Here is a 19,605-nt window from a genome sequence, read left to right on the forward strand (position 1 = left end):
TACTGGTGTGAGTTCCATTTCCACTGAATCCTTGCCAGCACTTGACAGCATGTAAGCCTCTTTTACTTCTTTGTGGTGTTAATATTTCTTGAGTAATGGTGTTGCACATCCTTTACATGCTATTTACCATTTGTATATCTTGGATGTGTCCATTTACAAAATGGGGTGGTTTTCTCATTATTCACTTGTTTATCCTTATATATTTCTGAATGCAAATCTTTTATCAGGTATATGCTTTGCAAATATTTTCTCCTAGTCTGTGGGGAAATGCCTTCTGCCTTCTGTGGCTTGTCTTTTTATTCTGACAGTGCCTTTCAAAGAACTGAAATTTTAAATTTTGATGAAATCAAATTTATTGATATATATTTTTTTGTTTGTTTGTTTGTTTTTCATTTGCAGACCTTGCTTTGGGTGTCACATCTAAGAAATCTTCACCCAACCTGAAGCCACAAATATTTTCTCCTCCATTTTTTTCTAGCAGTTTGAAAATTTCAAATTGTACATTTGGGTCTGTGATCTGTGTGGATTTAATTTTTTTTTCAGTTGGAGCCAAGTATGGATCAAATTTAAACTTTTTGCAAATATACATCCAGTTGTCCAGCACTGTTTGCTAAAAGGTATTTTTTTCCTCCATTGAATGGCCATTACGTACCTGTTAAAAAATCAGTTGTTTATATGTTTATTAACATGTCTATTCCTTTTTATTTATTTTTATTTATTTATTTTTTAATAAATTTATTTTTTATTGGTGTTCAATTTACCAACATACAGAATAGCACCCAGTGCTCATCCCATCAAGTTAACATGTCTATTCCTGAGCTCTGTTCTGTCTCGTTGACCTGTGTGCCTATCCTGACTTGATTACTTCAACTGTGTAATAAATCTTGAAATTAAATAGTAGTTTCTGTTTCTCTGGGTTTTTTGCTTTTTTCAAATGAATTTTAGAATTGGCCTGTCACCTTCTCTAAAAAGCCTCTTGCGATTTTGGTTGGATAGTGTTAAATCTTTAGACTGATTAAGGGAGAACTGCCATCTTAACAATATCTCCCTTCCAATCTGTGAATAAGGCTGTAACCCTCTATTCAGGTTTTCTTTTCTCTGTTTCATTAATGTTTTCAGTAAAGAGTTCCTTCCCATTTTTGTCAGGTTTATCCTTCAGTGGTTATTGTTTTTAATGATAATATAAATGATTTAAGATATTTTTTAAATCACTATTTGCAAAAAGAAAAAAATGACTATTTGCTCCTGATATGTAAAAATACATTTTTTTTAATATTGAGCTGGTATCCTGCAACCTTACTAAGGTCAATTATTAGTAGTTTTATTGAGAATTTTCTTAAATTTTCTATATGTATGGTCATGATATCCTCCATTAAGGTATTTTTACTTCTGTCTGGATGCCTTTTATTCCATAGATTGACTTACTCTACTGACTAGATGCTTCTGTAGAGTGGAATAGAAGAGGTGAGAGGAGACATCCTGGTACTTGATGACAGAGGAAGGTATGCAGTCTTCTGTTGAGTGTGATTTTAACTGTAGGTGTCTTATGGATATCCTATTAGATTCAGGAAGTTCCTTCTGTTACTAGTATGCTGGGTGCTTTTTTATTTTCTTTTATCAGGAAGAGATGTTGTATTTTGTCAAGTGATTTTTCTGTCTCTTGAGATAATCATATGGTTTTACTTTTAAAGTCTCCTAATAGGGGCACCTGGGTGGCTCAGTGGTTGGGTGTCTGCCATTGGCTCAGGGCGTGACCCCGGGGTCCCCAGATTGAGTCCCACATTGGGCTCCCTGCAGGGAGCCTGCTTCTCCCTCTATGTGTCTGCCTCTCTCTCTCTCTCTCTCTCTCTCTGTCTCTCATGAATAAATAAATAGAATCTTAAAAAAAAGTCTCCTAATATAGTAAATTATATCATTTTTATTTTTCTGATGACTTTATACCAACCTTGCATTCCTGCAATAAAACCTATGGGATTATATGTTATCTTCTATATTAAATTCAGTTTGCAAAAATTTTGTTTAGAATTTTTGCATCTATTCATAAGAGATAGTGGTTTGCAGTTTTCTTGTAACGTCTTTTCTGCTTTTGGTATCAGAATGATGTTTCACAGAGTGAGTTGAAAGTATTATTATTACATTATTCTTTTTAATTTTTCTAGAAGGGCATGTGTGGAATTTATATTCTTTCTTCATTAACGTTTGCTGGATTCACCAGTGAATGTATCTGGATATTTTGTTTGTGGGAATGATTTAACTATGAATCCAAGTTCTTGAGTAGATACAGAGGTATTAAGGTTATCAATTTCGTGAGAAAACTTTGGTAGTTGTGTCTTTCAAGGATTTTTTCATTTAATCTGTGATTTTGAAGTTATTACTATAAAGTTCATAATATTCTTTCATTCTTTTAACATCTGTTGAATATGTTGTGATGTTAACTCTTTTTGATGTTTATAATTTGTGTTTTTTCTTTTGTTTTCCTAATCTACATACAGTGTTATAAAATTATCGCTCTCAAAGACTAAGCTTTTAGTTTTCTTTTCTTTTTTGGCCTTCTACTTGATTTCTGCTCTCGTTTTTCCTTTCTTATGCTTATTTTTGGAACTTATTTTCTCTCATTTCTAGTTTAAGATAGAAACCAAGTTCATTGATTTGAGGCTTTCCCGAAGCATTTAGCATTTAGGCATTTAGTGCTATAAATTTTTTCTAAGGGGATCCCTGGGTGGCTCAGCGGTTTAGCGCCTGCCTTTGGCCCAGGGCGCGATCCTGGAGTCCTGGGATAGAGTCCCGCGTCGGGCTCCCGGCATGGAGCCTGCTTCTCCCTCCTCCTGTGTCTCTGCCTCTCTCTCTCTCTCTCTCTCTCTATTTCTATCATAAATAAATAAACCAATCTTTAAAAAAAAATTTTTTTCTAAGAGTCCCACATACTCTGTTTTCATTGAATTCAGAATACTCTCTAATCTTATTTTAACCTTTTCTTTGACTCCTGGTTTATGTTTATGTTTTAGTTTACAAACATTTGGGGATTTTCCAGAGATCTTTATTGCTAATTTAATTCTATGTAGTCAGAGAACTATGACTTGAAATATTTTTAATCTACTCAGATTTGATTTATAGACCAGAATATGTTCTGTCTTGTTAAATGTTCCATGTGCACGTGAAGACAGTTTATTCTACTTTTGATTGGTATTCTATAATTGCTAACTAAGTCAAATTGATAGTAAATTCTTAGTGATTTTCTGTCTACTTGTTTGATCAATTATTGAGAGAGGGGTATTGAAATCTCCAGTTATAATTATGGATTTGTCTAATTCTCCTTGCAGTTCAAGGAGGTTTTTGTTTTTTGTTTTTTTCTCTCTCTCTCATATATTTTGAAGCTCTGTTAATAGATTCATAAATGTTTGGGATTATTCTGTCCTCTTGATTAATGACCACTTTATGAAATAGCTATTTTTAGTCCTAGAAACATAACTATATAAAATATATTGCTCTGAAATGTACCCTGTCTGGTGTTGTCACTCCAGATTTTTTTTTTTTTTTGGACTAGCATGGTATATCTTCTATCAATTTAATTTTAATCTATTTATATCTAAAGTATGTTTCTTGTAAGTAGCATATGGTTGGGGTATATCTTTTTCATCCAACTGACAATATTTGACTTTAATTTTTGGGGTATAAGGCTGCTTGTAGTGAATGAGATTATTACTTTTTACATAGGCTTCATGCCCAGCATGGAACCCAACATAGGGCATAAACTCACAACCCCGAGATCAGGACCTGAGATGAGCTCAAGAGTCAGACATGCTTAACCAACTGAGCCACCCAGGTGCCCCTGAATGTGATTACTGATATGGCGAAGTTTAAGCCTTTCATCTTGCTGCTTGTTTTCTAATTGGTCCTCTGGGTTCTTTGTTCCCTTTTCCTGTTTCTCAGGCTTCTTTTAGATTGAGTTTTTTTTTTAAGATTTTTATTTGATCTTATTAGCTAATTTAAACCTTATTAAAGCTTATTAGCTTTATTTTTTGTAATTGTTGCTATAGCTTATATTTTATGTCTTTAACTTATCCTAGTCTGCCTCAAAGTGATATTATTTCACTTCACTCATAGTATAAGAATTTTATAATAGTATACTTTTATTTCTACTCCTCTCCCCAGCCTCTAATGCTATTTTTTCATACATTTTAGTTCTATATCTGTAGGAAATTCCACAATACACAGAAAAGATTTTTGTTTAAACAGACCTTGATTTATTAAGAAGACTTAAATAATAAGAGACAGTCTTGTGTTTATCTGTATACTTAGGATTTTTGGTATTTCTCACTCCTTTCTGTAGATCTATTTTCCACTTTGTATCTTTTTTTTTCTTTTGTTTGAAAGACTTGAATATTTTTGTAGTGCAGGTCCTAAAGCAATTTCACCTTTGTTTTTGAAATATATTTTTACTAGGTATAAAGTTCTAGACTGATGGGTTTTTTTTTTCCCTTTTCAGTATTTTTAAAGATGTTGAGCCATCTTCTCACTCACATTGTTCCTGGCGAGAAATCTGCTGTGCTCCTGATCTTTGTTCCTCTGGACATAATGTGTCTTTTTTCTCTGATCGTTTTTTAGCATTTTCTTTTTTACTACTGTTTTTGAGGATTTTGATAGTTATGTGTCTTGCTATAGTTTTATTTATGTTTCTCATGCTCTGGGTTCATTAAGTGTTTTAGACCTGTAAGATGATTGTTTTAATCAAATTTGGAAAACATTTAGCTCATTTATTTCTCTTGCTTTTATCTTTAAGGGAACTCCAGTTATATGTAACTTAGGTAACAGAGTTGTTTTATAGTTCACTGATGCTCTATTTTTTTTAAATTTGTTTCATTTTGGGGAGTTTTTATTGCTATGTTGTCAAGTTTCCCGATCTTTTGTTCTATAATGTTTAGCCATTAATTGTCTTCAATGTGTTTTTCATCTCAGAGGTTGCAATTTCTTTTGTAGAAGTTTGATTGGAGGTTTAAACATTTTTTTCTTTTAAAAAACTTAAGTAGAGATAGATTACAGCTACGATAGCTTTAATGTCCTTGTCTGTCAATTCTAACATCTGTGTCTGTTCTGGGTGATTTTGGATGATTTTGTTTTCTCCTGCTTCTTAGGCTGGTAATCTTTATTTGCTGGACATTGTGAATTTTATCACCTTGGGTGCTGGATATTTTTGTATTCCTATAAACATTCTTGAGCTTTGTTCTAAGATGCAGTTTGGTTTTTTTGAAAGTTTGACCATTTTTGGTAATTTTTATATTTGCTAGGCAGACCATAGTAGCATTTAGTTTAGAGTTAAGTATTCTCCACTACTGAGTGAGGGCCCTTCTGAGGACTATATTCTATGCCCATGAATTATGAAGTTTTACAATCTGGCTAATGGAAATGGCAACTGTAGAATATTACATATTATATTCCATTTTAATGTAAAATATACATATATTATGGATGTTTCCCTTATTTATGTAGTTATTGTTTTATGAATACATATAATGTGATAGACATCAGACATAGAATAGCAAAAAAAAAAACCTTGTTCTCAAGGAGTCTGCATTCTGTGGCTGGAGACTTACAGGGCAGTAGTTATATAAGATGTCAGGTAGCAATATGTGCTTTGAAGAAAATCAGAGTAAGGGGAGTGAACATGATGGTGAGTGGGATAGGGTACAGAAATATGCATGGAAGTAATTCCTTGGAAAGATGACATTTGAATAGAAATTAGAATATGAAGTAAAGGATCATGCCAGGTGGCTCTCTGGGGGAAAGACATTCTAGATATTTGAATAAGTGCTAAGATGGAATGAATAGCAAGGAGGATGGGTTTGGCTTGTTTTGAGGAAGATCAAAGAGGTTGGTATGGTTGGGGTGCTGGTAGAAAGTAAGGGAAGGAACGGGGTGGGGGAGATCATATAAGGCTTTGCTGCATGTGATAAGAACTTTGGGTTTTGCTCTGAGGGTGATAGGAATCATTTAGGGGTTTTGAGAAAGGTAATGGTATGACCTGCCTTACCTTTTTGAAGGTATGCTATGTAGCCATGTGGAGAATTGACTGTAGGTGAAGGGCAGTAATAAGATCAGATTAAAAGCTGTTATAATCATTCAGACCAAAGCAGTTGGTAGTGGTGAAGGCAATGGGGAAATAGGCTCAGGATATCTTTAGAAGTTAGAACCTGCAGGATTTGTTGATGGGCTTAGATGTAGGATAAGAGAAAGAATGAAATTAAGAATGGCTCCTCAGTGCTTTTGTTTAGTTTTTGCCCCTTCTCCTTGCACGCCTGATACACAACAAGAAAAGAAGTTACCATTAGTAGGATGGAGAAGACTTGGGGAGAAGAATCGAGTTCAGGTTTGACATGTTGAGTTTAAGATTCCCTATACAATGTCCAGTAAAATATTACAAGGCTAGAGTTCAAGGGAGAAGTCTGGGCTGGAGAGCCATTAATATGTACAAGACATGTGAAGCATGGGCCTAAATGAGATCACCTAGGGAATGAGTATAGATGGAGAATGGAAGAAGGCTGAGGATTGGATTATTCTACATTTAGAGGTTGGGAAGATGAGGAAGAGCCATCAAAGGAGATCAAGAAGGAATAGGTAAAGAGGCAGAACGAGAGCTTGGAGAGGGACATCCTAGGAGCTAAGAGAAGGAGGTGTTTCAAGAATAGAGGATGTAGTGTACTATGTCAGCCACTATTCAGAATTTAAGAAAATAAGGTCTTAGAATTGACTTTGGGGCTTGGCAAGGTGAAGGGCATTGGTGATCTTGACAAGTGCCGGCTTGTGGAAGTGGCAGGAATGAAAATCTGATTGGGGTGAGTTCCAGAGAGCCTGGGGAGAGGACCTGGCCATAGTGAGCATGGGTGGTCTTTGGAATTGTGTTGTGAAGGGGAACACAGGAATGGGGTGCGAGCAGATGCAAATGCCCACCATACTTAGATGTCTTAAAGGAGACTCAAGAAAAGTGCACCCTGTGGTTACCTCTGAGAGAGACTGTGTGGACTTGGGTATAGAGGAGATGGAGGAAACATTGTGTATTGTTTTTTCTTTTTCATCATGCTTGTGGTGCTCTTATTGAGAAGCAATCCTCACAGGGTTTATATCAATACATGAATATACATATAAAGATAGAATATGATATACATGGTGTTATGTTAAATCAGGAAAGGACTATGCAGAGAAAAGGAAAAAAATGCATAAAATATTCAAAATAATGTATAAATGGAATGAACTTTGGAATCAAAGTATGAAGAGCTTCCATACAAATCACTTCATGTCTCTTAACCTTGGCTTCTTTATTTGTAAGTAATATATAAAAATACTAGCATCAAGGGTTAATATGAAACTTAACTGGAATAATGTATGTTATGTGCCTGTTATTCCTTTGAGGTTTCCATATTGTCTCATGTTTTAAAAGGGACAAAATATTCACGAATTACTAGTGTAGTTAAAAGTTTCACTAGTGTAGTGAAAATAGATTGGGATAGCAGTTAGTAGCATTTGGTTCTTGGTCATCTCCTATTCAGTATAGTTTCTGTGCTTTTAACAACCAACAAGTCAATAAGTAGTTTAAGTAGAAACATCAGGTGATTTTTTTTTTCCCTTGCCCAGGTGACTCACTGTTGTTGAACAAAAGCAGAAGGTATATGGGGTGGGGAGGACTGAAAGCTCAGATGGTACTGACCATCTGAAAAATTAGCTGGAGAAAATCCAATGAATGCATCAAAAAATAGGTTAATGAAAATGTGATTTCCTTTATCGATACCTCCAAGGCCTGTATCTGCTGCCTGGGTTGAGGTCTTCTGTGTGGCTTGTGAAGAGCACTGCTTGTAAGGACAGCTCTGGTCTAACTGTTGTCCTGGTATCATTACTTATAACGTCCCCTCTCGCTTCCAGAAATGCCCCAGTGCAGAAGACAAATTATAAGGTTCCCCTACTTAAGGGACGTGGAACCTGCAAAAGTTTTCACAGTGATGCTCTTGGATGGTTTTGCTCGAAGATTTGTATATTAATATGGGGAATACAGTAAGATTAAAAGGACGTCCAGGTCAGTTTCCAGATTGAAATTCTGTGATAAAGTGGAGAAAGAAAGCATTTGGGATGGGACAGTGGCGTTTTCTGTCCTGGCTAGATGGGCAGCGTAAATGTGGGTTCTTAATATAGGCCAGAGGGAGCCATGTTAAGTATGACACATTGCAAATACTAAGGCTTTATTCAAATGAAAAGTGCTTTCATATGTACTATTCCATTTGAGTCTCACCATAATATCTGGTTTGATTTTTTTTTTTAAATAGTTGTGGGAATAGCTGGTTATTGATCTGGAAATAAAATTCAAATCTCCTCATGCTCTTTCCATTATAACACAAGCATTGGAAAGCCTTTGCCATAATCTCCAGGGAAGACTTTTTCTGACTAGGACAGAAAGTGCATTGAGGGGGCTTCCTGGAGTGAACCATATGGTTACCTGTTCAAAAGACCAAGTTACCTTTACTCTCGGCAGTGGCTTTGGTACATAAGGTGTTGGACTGGAATCCTTGCCTATCTCCAATGTTTTTATTATTATTTTTAAAATTTTTCTTTGAAGATTTATTTTTGATTTATTTATTTTACAGCATACAAGCAGGGGGAGGGTCAGGGGGAGAGAATGGAGCCCGATGGCGGTACTCAATCTCATGACCCTGAGACCATGATCCCAGCTGAAATCAAGGGTCAGCTACTCAAATGACCGAGCTACCCAGGTGCTTCAATTTCCAATAAACAGAAAAGCAGTTGGTTGACTACTGTCAGATTTGGGTACATGCTATTTACCTTAACCTTGGGAATTCCATTGCTTCCTTTTCCCCCTCTGAAAGTCCAGTAAAGCAAAGGGCAGGAGGAAAGTCATGGACAGAACAGTTAAAAGAGCTTCGAGGGATTGAATTGATATCATATGAGGCTCCTGCTTAGTACCTAACTTCACATACCAACTTCTAAATTAAGTATTACAGTATGGAATTTGCGGATTGAAAGAAAAAAATTGGAACTTCTAGCTAATTACTCTTTCAACTATTTTTTTTTCTTTTTCTGAATGCACAATCTTTGGAGAAGTCTTATTATAAGTAATGCTTTTATCTCAGTGCGAAGTGATATTTCATTTTGATCTAGGAATCCAGGGTTTGGATATGTATTTCTTTTTTGCAAAATGTTAGCATATTGTCCTGCTAAATTAAGTAATGACAAAGGAAAACTTCAATGCAGCTCTTCCTTACTATCCTGAAATCCTATATCAAGACCCCACATATCTGAGAGAAGGAAATTGTACCTTAAGGTTTAGCACAGAAGTCATAAAGGCGGGGTCTCTGTAAGAGCTGGGCTGTCAGCAGCCTGCAAATTACAACTCTAGGGAGTGTCAAAACTTAAAGTTCGTCTTTAACATAAAGGGGGTTCACACAGTGCGACTCTGAGAGCTAATCTTTAGTGACAGATGAAGAGAAAGGAGCCTCAAGTGTTGTCAGGAAAATCCAAGTCTTCTATCCTAAGCACTTTTGACTTTCTAGACATCAGCCAGTCATTGCCAAGAATATGTCTGAAGGGACTGATCCCAGCTATTTGAAAGGGCTTTCTTTTTGTATAAGGTGCTTAGAGAATCATGTAGTATTCTGTTCTGTGGCATATTTTACATATAACTTGACCACAAATAACAGTGATCCTAATGATTTTTTTTCCCTCCAAGTTGATGGCAGCATGGACTTGTGCAAAGAAAGCTCATGGAGCTGGGAGGCAATCCTGACCACGACAATTCAGATTTTACTACCGATAAGCTTGTTTAAACCTTTGTTACCCCAGTTTTCACATCTGTAACCAGATTCTAACAACTTTCCTATCTACCTTATTGGAATAGTTTTGTGGTCAAATGGATGATTAGATGTCAGATCCTTCGAAAAGTAGAATCTTGCCTCTGGTAGACTCACATGCTCACCTGCACCTCATTCATCTTCACGGGAGGGTTTCCCTTCCTGGCCCCTCTTGCAGCTGGGCAGGTCCTGTGACTCTTCGTGGCCAGTGGGTTGTGGTTGGACACGAGTCACTTCTGGGCCAGACTGATTAGTTGGTGTAAGACCCTTTGGCGTGCTCTTTCCCTGTTGTGGTGATTGTGGGAATATGTTTCCACCTTTGGAGCTGCCTGGAATGCTAAAACAACACGTGGAAGACGGTTACTTCAGAGAGGTGCCTGGACCCACCACAGGCTTCGATGCAGCAAGAGACAGACCTAGGGTGTCAGATCACGGATGCTGAGGGATTGCTTGTCATGCAGCATAACCAGCCAATCCAGGCAGCTCTCTGTATCAAGAGATCATTGGTCAGAAGTCTTCCAGACTCCTCCTAATATCTACCCATGATTTGCTGGTGTTTCATATTCTGACACCTAATGGACTTGAATCTGATTATCGTGACTCTCGGCCCAACCTTCCACCCCTAAGACTCTCCACTGTCCTTTTGGATATAACCTGAAAGGATGCACTGTATTGGCAGTCGTACCTAGTGGCAGTTACAACATAAAGGGAGAGGTGGTAAGCCCAAGAAGCAATGCACCTGGCATTTGATGGGTAGTCAACAAACCTTTCCGGGCAGTAGGAAGAGCAATTGGACCATATGGTCGTTACCAGTGATTCCATGTAGCTAAATGGAGAAGCCAACACTCAGTTCTCCTCGCACTTGCCTCAGAAGCAGGGTTTGGCACAGTTCGTCACTCTTTCTTGAAACTCTTTTTGATCCTTGGCTTCCTAGACACTAGCGTCTTCTAGTTTTCCTCCTGTCCTAGCGACCACTCCTTGGTATCCTTTGCTCAATCCTCTCGTGCCTGATACCTAAATACTGAAGTGCCCTGGAGTGCAGTCTTTGGAGCTCTTCTCTTTTATTTGAATCTCTCCATCATATCCGCTTTTTGTTTTATTATTGATGACTTATTTTTATTGATTTATACAGTCTCTTTTATATCGGATATTAACCCTCTATCATATATTGCTAAGAATTTTCCTCACTCGTCATTAGATTTTTACTTTATAGTTTTTCCATGTAGACATTTTGTCATTTCTACATAATCAAATACGCCATTTTTAAAATGGTTTTTGGAATTGTGGGATTTGAGGGATTAGTTAATGTGTGATACGATGATACTTAAAATATGAAATTGCTTCTATATTAAAGACCAAATCATTGGTCTGGAGTTGTTCTCTGGGTTGGTGGTTACATGGTGAAGGATCGTGTCATTCCAATCCATATTCTTGATAAATTACACTTGTTACTATAACAATAATTTATTGCTATGTAGCAACTTCAAATTTTAGTTGATTGAAACACCCATAATCATTTATTATCTTTCATGGTGTCTGTGGATCTGGAAATCAGAAGTGGCTTGGCTGGGCAATTACGGATCAGTGTTTCTCGTGAGATATGCACATGTTGGCCAAAGCTGCTGTCATTTGAAGACTTGGCTGGGGCTGAATGATTTATGTCGAAGGGAACTCACGTACCTGGCAAGTTGGTCCCTCTTTATATGGGCCTTTTTATGGGACTGCTTGAGTATCCTTATGACCTGGTTATTGATTTTCCCCAGAGCAATTGATCCAAGAGACCAAGGCAGAAACTCCGGTGTCTTCTAGGATCCAGCCTCAGAGGTCAAACATCATCACATTCAGTTAATTTCATAGGTGGCATCATAGACCAGTTGTACTTCAGAATGTTGAGGGGTAGGAAAGGATACTACTAAAGGCATGGCCACCAGGATGTGAGATCCTTGGGGGACCACTGTGGAGCTTGGCTACCACAGTAACCACACGGTATTCCTTATTCGAGAGGTTTTCTTGGGTTTGATACAGCTTCTAAACTTAAAATACAGGAATACCAACTGATGAGTATTGGGTTTTATCCAAAGCACTGTTAACTTTACACGCTATTAAAGTAGCAGAGATGGATGAGTATTTGCCGACTGCTGGAGTAGGCCCCTCAGGGCAGAAGATGTCCGAGATTATACCAATGTACGTCTCCCAGTATGCTTTCTGGGACTAATGTCGTTCTTGATTTTCTACTTCCTCCATACCTCTCTGAATTCAAATATTTTGAAGAAAATAAGTCACGTAGGGGCCAGACAATGTCTAAGAGGAAAATAGCTGCTAATAATAACTTTTATAAATCACTTGCTATGTGCTAGACACAGAACAGACCCTTTTATAAGTTACATCTTATTAAGTCCTTCCACCAGTTGTTGATGGAGGTAGGTTTGGTTTTTTTTTTAAGATTCCATTTATTTGAAGGGGCCAGGAGGAGCAGAGAGAGAGGGATGAGTAGACGCCACACTGAGTGCAGAGCCTGATGGGAGGCTTGATCCCACAACCCTGAGATCATGCCCTGAGCCGAGATCAAGACTTGGATGCTTAACCGACTGAGCCACCCAGGTGCCTTGGAAGTGGATATTATCCTTTTTGTAAGTGTGGCAACACTGGTGATCATAGTAATTCATCCAACGGCATGGAGTAGGTGGTTGAGCTGCTCTCTGAAGCCGGGTTTGTCGGTCTCCAAAGGCCGTGGTTATTCTACTACCTCTTACTGCCTCCTGTTGATATAAACATAGGTACATAAAATGTTTGGGCATGAAAGTCGAAAAACTGTAGCGCTGTGCATTTTCCAGGACAATCTGTCAAAGGTAAAAGGCTCAGGAAAACGTAATCCCGGACACTCTGAAGATGAAGAGTGCTTTATGAATGTAGGGTGGCAGTGTTGTTCATAGTATTCAGCTCAGAGAAGTGAGAAAATGAATCATGTGTAATTCCTCTATTTCTTCTTCAGTCAGAGTATAGCAGAACACCTGCCCATTAATCCTCACCCCGTTAAAACAAGAACTGCCTAGCCAGGTAGTACGTTGGAATTAATGCGTAATTAAAGAAAATTATCGTCCGCTCAGCTATGAACTAGGAATGGCAATATTTCAAGTTAATATATATCCTAGACAAATAAATGTTCTAGATTAGGAAACTCTGCTGAAATGTATAATTTAGGGAGATATCAAATCATCGGTTTAAGATTAAAGCGTGAAGAGCTTTCTGTCGGTATTACGCCCTCCGCTGCAATGCTGACGGGTGTCGAGTTTGTCTTCAGGACCAAGACCTGGTCTTTCTGACAACCGCCGTTTAAGGGAAGCCAGCCTCGGGCGCGGGGACAGCGTGCCTCTCTTGGGTCGCCCCTCTCCTGACGTGTTTGTTGGTGACACTAGCACATTAGCAGTGACCTTGGGGTGGGGTGGTCTGTGGCCCTCATTACCGGGCCTGGGCAGCGGGCCAGTAGACGACGGTGGTGGCAGCAGCAGAGCCTTGATTTCATGTAGAAGGAGTTGGAGGAATGGGAAGAAGGTCATAGCTGTCAACCTGTCATCACTCTGCTAGATAGGATCTCCTTGAGGAGGAGCATGAAATGTATTTTAAAACCTCCAGTGAAGGCCCCCACGTGACAGCGTTCGTCTTACCGCTTTCTAATCAAGGTGCTCGATCTCTGACACAGCGCTCTTCGCACGGCACCCCCAAAATTTGTCTAAGAAAAGGATTTCGTTTTCAGTTGCCCCAGCTAGAGTCAGCGCGTGGTCCGTGTAGACAGTGGAGTGGGTAGGAGAGAGCCAGAAACCTCCCCCCTGCAGTTGGCTTGGGTTTCGCGGAGGCGGGTTGGTAGGCCTCCCGCTCGGTAGGCCTCACGCCGGCAGGAGGCGGCTCGCGGGTTGGAGGGGAGGGTGCACTTGGTCGGGGGCTTCACCGGCGGTAGCCCCGAGGACTCGGGATCGTACGCGCTGTGTTTTATTTCTAAGGAGGTTTTAGAAAGACGCACAGTCCTTAGAGTTTGAGTCCTCCAGCCTGGAATTTAGTTTTGTGGAGTTGTCCTTGCTGTGTGGGTGCAGGCCTACTGTTGCTCAGTTAAAAGACTTACGTTCAAATGTATGTACAGAGTCTCTTCTGATCCTCCTCTCATTTAAGCTTTTTTTTTTTTTTTTTCTTTCCTTTGCTGTTGCTGTGAAGTCTTAATAGTATTTCATGGCAGCATCCTAGTCCCTCAGGCGGATAATGTCATAATATTTTCTTACTTTAGGACATCTAGGTTGTTTCCAGAATTTCCCCTGCTATAGCTAATGTAATAAACTCTTTCACAAGGTTTGCTTTTTTAGTTTCCCCAGGTATTATTTTTTTTAGCTGAATTTCCATGACTGGTCCTAGAGGGTCAAGGCCACTTTTGTTTCTGTGATTATCTTCATGGGTTTGCCTCCCCGATGGATGATTCTTTTCCCCCTTGTTGTTGATTTTGAGCGTCTCATCTGTGCCCGGGGTTTGCGGGGTACTGAGCTGCCTGGTGGATTTGGTGATTATATCCCCTCGCCTGCCCCGCCCCGGGCCGCCAGAGCCACCCCAGGCCGGCCAGCACAGGCACCTGGGGGAGCGGTCTGCGGGGGCCCCCCTGGGGACCGTGAGCGCAGCGCAGACAGTGGACCTCAAGTGGTAGAGCCCGAGGTCGCGCTTGCACACACACACACTTGCACACACACACACTTGCACATGCACACGCACCCAAGCCACCCAGCCCAGTGGTGATGGGAGTTTGTTTCAGTGGCTGCTACAGGGCGACGTTTGTAGCCTCTCCAGCTGGGGTGATAGTTAACATCTGTCCGGACTCGAGTCTCTGAGACGTGCTCAGTACTGCATTTCCTTTATTACGAAAACTAGGCCACTGTGAGGGAGCCGGGGGCTCAGAGGGAGCCCTCAGCCTGGGACGACAGCGAGTCCCACGTGGTGACTCCTGGGGTCGCAGCTGACGCTGTTCCCACTAGGCCTCCCAGCCCTCCTCCAGCCCCCCATCCCCCCCCCCCCCCCCCCCGCTCCTCCAGGTGTTGACCCAAGTGTGTCTCTGGTTTAGGACACACCAAGGGCACAGGGTGGTCTGTAGGCACCTGCTCCCGGACAGTGTTCCCCGGGGGGAGCTGAGGACCCCTCAGCTTTTGTGACCTCGGGGGTTTGTGAGTCTTGTGGAAGAATTTGAAGATGTTGCTTTCATTTGGTTGGCAATAAAAACTTTATCTAGGCCTACCCTGGATCACTGGATAGCTGTCTTAGAACTAAGCACTGGGGGACGCCTGGGGGGCCCAGCAGGTGACACCTGACTTCAGCCCAGGGCGTGACCCCAGGGTCCCGGGACCGAGTCCCCCATCGGGCTCCCTGCAGGGAGCCTGCTTCTCCGTCTGTCTGCATCTCAGCCTCTCTCTGTGTCTCTCATGAGTAAATACATCTTTTTTTTTTTTTTTTTTTTAGATAACTGGGATGTGATTTCCAATGTACATTGAGATCTGTCTTCAAATTAGTGTCAAGTAGAACCTTGTTTAAATGTGGAGAGCGCCTAAGAAAAACCAGCATAGGATTAACCTGATGCCGAAGCGCTATTTACATTTAAAGACCAAGTGCCCACCAGGCGGGCTGGGAGGAAAGCTTCCGCAGCACTTCTGGAAGGGGAGGTGGTGGGAATGCAGTCTTCACGTAGACCACGCGAGCACATGCTTGCCAAGCTTCGGAGGGCCCATGGCGCCGCTGTCCGTGACCAGTGGCGTACATGTCGGCCCTGGGCAGCACCTAGGCACCTGGTCACCAGTCCGTGACCTAGCGTGGCAGTTGTGGTTATTAATTCAATGCTGTTGGTTCTGCAGTTTGGTTGTATTTGCTTATACATGTGCCTTGGTTCGTAGATACAGGGTGATATGTCTAAAGATTTTGTACCTGGTTTTATATTCTTGTTTTCTAAGGAACACACTAAAAGCAAAATTAACATTTGGTCATTTGAGGGAACATTTCTTTCTTTTCCTTTTTTTTTTTTTTAAAAAAAAAAAAGACTTATTCACTTATTTTTAGAGAGGGGGAGGGGAGAGAATTTCCAAGCAGACTCCTTGCTGAGCTCGCAGCCCCATGCGGGGCCCCATCCCATGAGATCACAACCTGAGCCAAAACCGAGAGGCAGACAGTCGACTGACTGAGCCACCCAGGTACCCCACTCATTTTTCTTTTTCAAAAAAAAAAGTCTACATATGATTCAAGTTGGACAATTACAGTGGAGTCAACACCGGACTGGTAATTTCTGCCTCTGTGAGCTGATTAAAGGAGGGAGGAAGGAAGGAATCTTTTTAAAACCTCTCTTTTAGTCCTAAAAAGACTTTATGAATCTTCATATCAAGAATTCATGAGGTTTTGGGTGATTTAGTAGCATATATTTAGGAAAGATGACCTAGGAATCAGCCAATAGGATCCCCGTGGCTCATCTCCATGATTTTCTTGTTCGGGACTCTTCCCTGCAGAATCCAAGGCTGATTCTTCCTATTTCTGCCATAACCGAGTAGCATGGTGAAATCGGGTAAATGTTTGGGGACTGATTTTCTGAAGTATTAATTTCATCGTTTGAAAATATTAAAGAATGTCTCTGGGGCGCCCCGGTGGCTCAGTCGGTTAAGCATCAGTTCCTGGTTTCGGCGCAGGTCATGACCTCAGGGTAGTGAGCTCCAGCCCCATGTAGGCTTCACGCTCAGCGGAGAGTCCGCTAGAGTTTTCTCGCCCTCTGCTCCTCCCCCTGCTGCTCGTGGCCCCCTCCCTCTGTCTCAAATAAATAAATCTTAAAAAAAAAAAAAGAGATCTCTTAATTTCTCACCGTATTGCCTCCCCACCCCATCCCGCCGTGCTCTGTGGATTTTGAATGCAATACTTCTGGGGGTGGGGGGGGTGGAGAGCAATACATAGTTGTCTCTGGGGCTGGGAGAAATTGCCTTATAATTATCAGTGACAATTTTTCTCCTGGGCATTGTCTTCTCTATGCACATAGGCAGGTAACTTATGTTAACACTCAAGGCAGCTACATGCATGTGGGGAGAAACAACAGGTAGTGGCGTGTTTGGTATTAAATGCCCGGGTCTGTTTTTTAGGCAGAGGCTATAAAACATGGTATGTAACTGAGGCATCAGAGGGTACCGTGGACAGCTGTGCCCGCGGGAGTAGCCGGGGATTCCTAACCAGACAGCATCTTTTCTTTTCTTAGCAGCTCTCAAGACCAGAATCACTTCTAAGGCTTCCGAAGCTGTAGTAACGAGGGGCCATTCGCTGTTGTCCCCGCTCACGGATTCTTCTGATGGTCTTCAGCGATGAAAGCTCTTAAATAACTTGGAGCTGGCATTGAAATGTGCGGCTCTGGATCCCCCTTGCCAGTTGACCTTTTGCTGTTTGCTTTAGGGTTATGTAAAAAGGAGCCTGCGTTCCACAAGTTAGGATTCCGGAGCTGACAGTGCAGCTCCTCGCCGGCGTCTCCCCTGACCAGCCCCACTACCCGAATGATGAGAAGGGATGGACTGGCCACCGGAAGCTCCTCTGGATAATTTTCCTGGAGGCCAACCCTGACACTCAAGACCCAAGCTCAGTAACCAAGTCACAAGGGGAGCCTTTGAAGAAGGTCCTTGGTTGTGATTTTTATTTTCTCAAGAAGGAAGTTCATATGGGATGATGAGGTCAGATTGCACTTTGCAGAAAAATTCCAGGAGGAGATTGGACTTTCCCGGGCGAACATAGACCTGTGGCGTCCTCTCTTCCCTGCCACCCCAAAACTCTCTCCATTGGTGAGACCCAAGAGCTCAAACACATCCTCACGTACCAGTCGGTGCAGTGACTTCACAAACCCCTAATCCCCATGCCTGTTTGCCCAAGTCAAACAATGTGTAGCCCCAACAAAGCCCTTCACAAACAAAGCCACACCTAGTCTGGTCTTCAAGTGAAGTAAGTGGATTACTTTCTAGACACAGCTGAAAGTTTGGCTGCAAAAAACACCGCCTTTCATCTGCCTCTGGGCCTTTTCTTGGCTCAAAGCCGTTTCTCGTATCTTAGGGACCGACCTGGAAGCCCCTTCGGTCAGGAAACATGTCAGAGCCGCTGGTTCTTCCCCACCCCCCAACTCTTCCCACCTGGATCACAAACCGGGGAGGGCCAGGTGTAAGGGGAGATGGAGAAAGGGGAGGCCTGGTGTGCTCCGGGCCAGTTAGGGCCCTGCTGCCAGTTTCCCCCTTTGTGAATGAGGTTCAGTAGGATCATAACCCCTTTCTAAGCAACATGGGAGCACTTTAACGACTCTCATGAATTATATTACTGTTATATAATATTCTAGGGTTTTGTTTTTTTTTTAAAGACTTTATTTATTTGAGAGAGAGCAAGCACAAGCAGAGGGAGGGGCAGAAGCAGGCTCCCCACTGAGCAGGGAGCCCGTTGTAGGGCTCGATCCCAGGACTGAGCTGAAGGCAAACGCTTAACCTACTGAGCCACCCAGGCACCCCTAATATTTGAGTTCTGATGATTTTTTACAACCATTAAGATACACTTTAGTTTTAGCACTGTTTTACAGATACTGGTAAAAATATCTATAAAATTACCTACGTGTTTACTGTCTTTTCTGCTGGTCATTTCTTGCATATCAGATATTCCTCTGGGTTCACTGTCTTCCTTCCCAAAGTACATCCTTGGGGCGTGGACTCTTGGTTTTGGCTGAGGTCATGACCTCAGGGTTGTGGAATCTGCACTCAGCAGGGAGTCTGCTGGAGTCTCTCTCTCTCTCTCTCCCCCTGCCCTGCACACACGCTCTTTCTTTAAAATAAATAAATCTTTATTTTTATTTTTTTAAAAGATTTATTTGTATTTATTTATGATAGACATAGAGAGAGAGAGAGAGAGAGAGAGAGAGAGGCAGAGACACAGGCAGAGGGAGAAGCAGGCTCCATGCCGGGAGCCCAATGTGGGACTCAATCCCGGGACTCCAGGACCGCGCCAGGGGCCAAAGGCAGGCGCTAAACCGCTGCGCCACCCAGGGATCCCCTAAAATAAATAAATATTTAAAGCACATCCTTTAAGGCATTTCTTTAGGGAAATGTGATGGTAATAAACTCTCCGTCTTTGTTTACAAGGAGCATGAAATAAATACGTCCTTAAAGAATAGCTTCACTGGGTGTTCTAGTTAAGAAAAATTCAACTGAGTAAATTTGGGAGATCTAATTGGCTTTATTAATAGGTTCATGATTCAGGCAGCATCCCATCTGGCAGGGAAAGGGGTGCCCTTGAGGGATCGGACGAAGCGGAAGGAGGATGGGGCAAGCAAGCCGTTAGCCAAAGGACAGACCAGATTGTTCAGGCGAGGTCACCGCACCCCTGGGGGCTGCAGGGGTCTGAGGACATGACTGGCCTCCCCTTCTTCTGGGTCCATTGACGGAGGATCTCCTCGTCGGTGCCGATCAGAAAATCCCTGGCCGACCCCTTAAGACTTACAGCTCTGGGGGAGGTTGAAACTGCGGTCAGGTTAGGTGTGAGCCCCAGTGTGGGCACCCGCTGCAGTGACACCGCTTTGGGCCTGTGGCTTCTTTGTGACCTAGTTAATAGTCCTCCTCCTCACACTTGGAAGGTCGGGTCACCTCTGTTTTCTGACTCCAGTTGCCTTTGCGAAAGCCGTCGGTCTGATTGTCCGTCTGCCTCGTGGGGGCCCTTCTATCCCTGTCTCTGGTACCCGTGCTGTGGC

At 41.8% G+C, this 19,605-nt stretch overlaps 1 protein-coding gene across 13 annotated transcripts in view; it reads left to right on the forward strand.

Annotated features, from left to right (window-relative positions):
- LYPD6B (LY6/PLAUR domain containing 6B) overlaps positions 1-19,605 on the forward strand; it is a 165,710-nt gene that overhangs the window by 56,185 nt on the left and 89,920 nt on the right. The window contains exon 1 of one of the 13 annotated variants that reach the window (XM_072789148.1): positions 1,440-1,502. The exons of the other annotated variants lie outside the window; for them this stretch is intronic. The gene's annotated coding sequence lies outside the window, so the exon portion shown is untranslated. Of the gene's footprint in view, positions 1-1,439; positions 1,503-19,605 lie in introns of those variants that run through there. 13 annotated transcript variants of the gene reach the window in all.

The sequence above is a fragment of the Canis lupus genome, chromosome 20 (assembly GCF_048164855.1).
Source record: "Canis lupus baileyi chromosome 20, mCanLup2.hap1, whole genome shotgun sequence".
Lineage (NCBI taxonomy): Eukaryota > Metazoa > Chordata > Mammalia > Carnivora > Canidae > Canis > Canis lupus.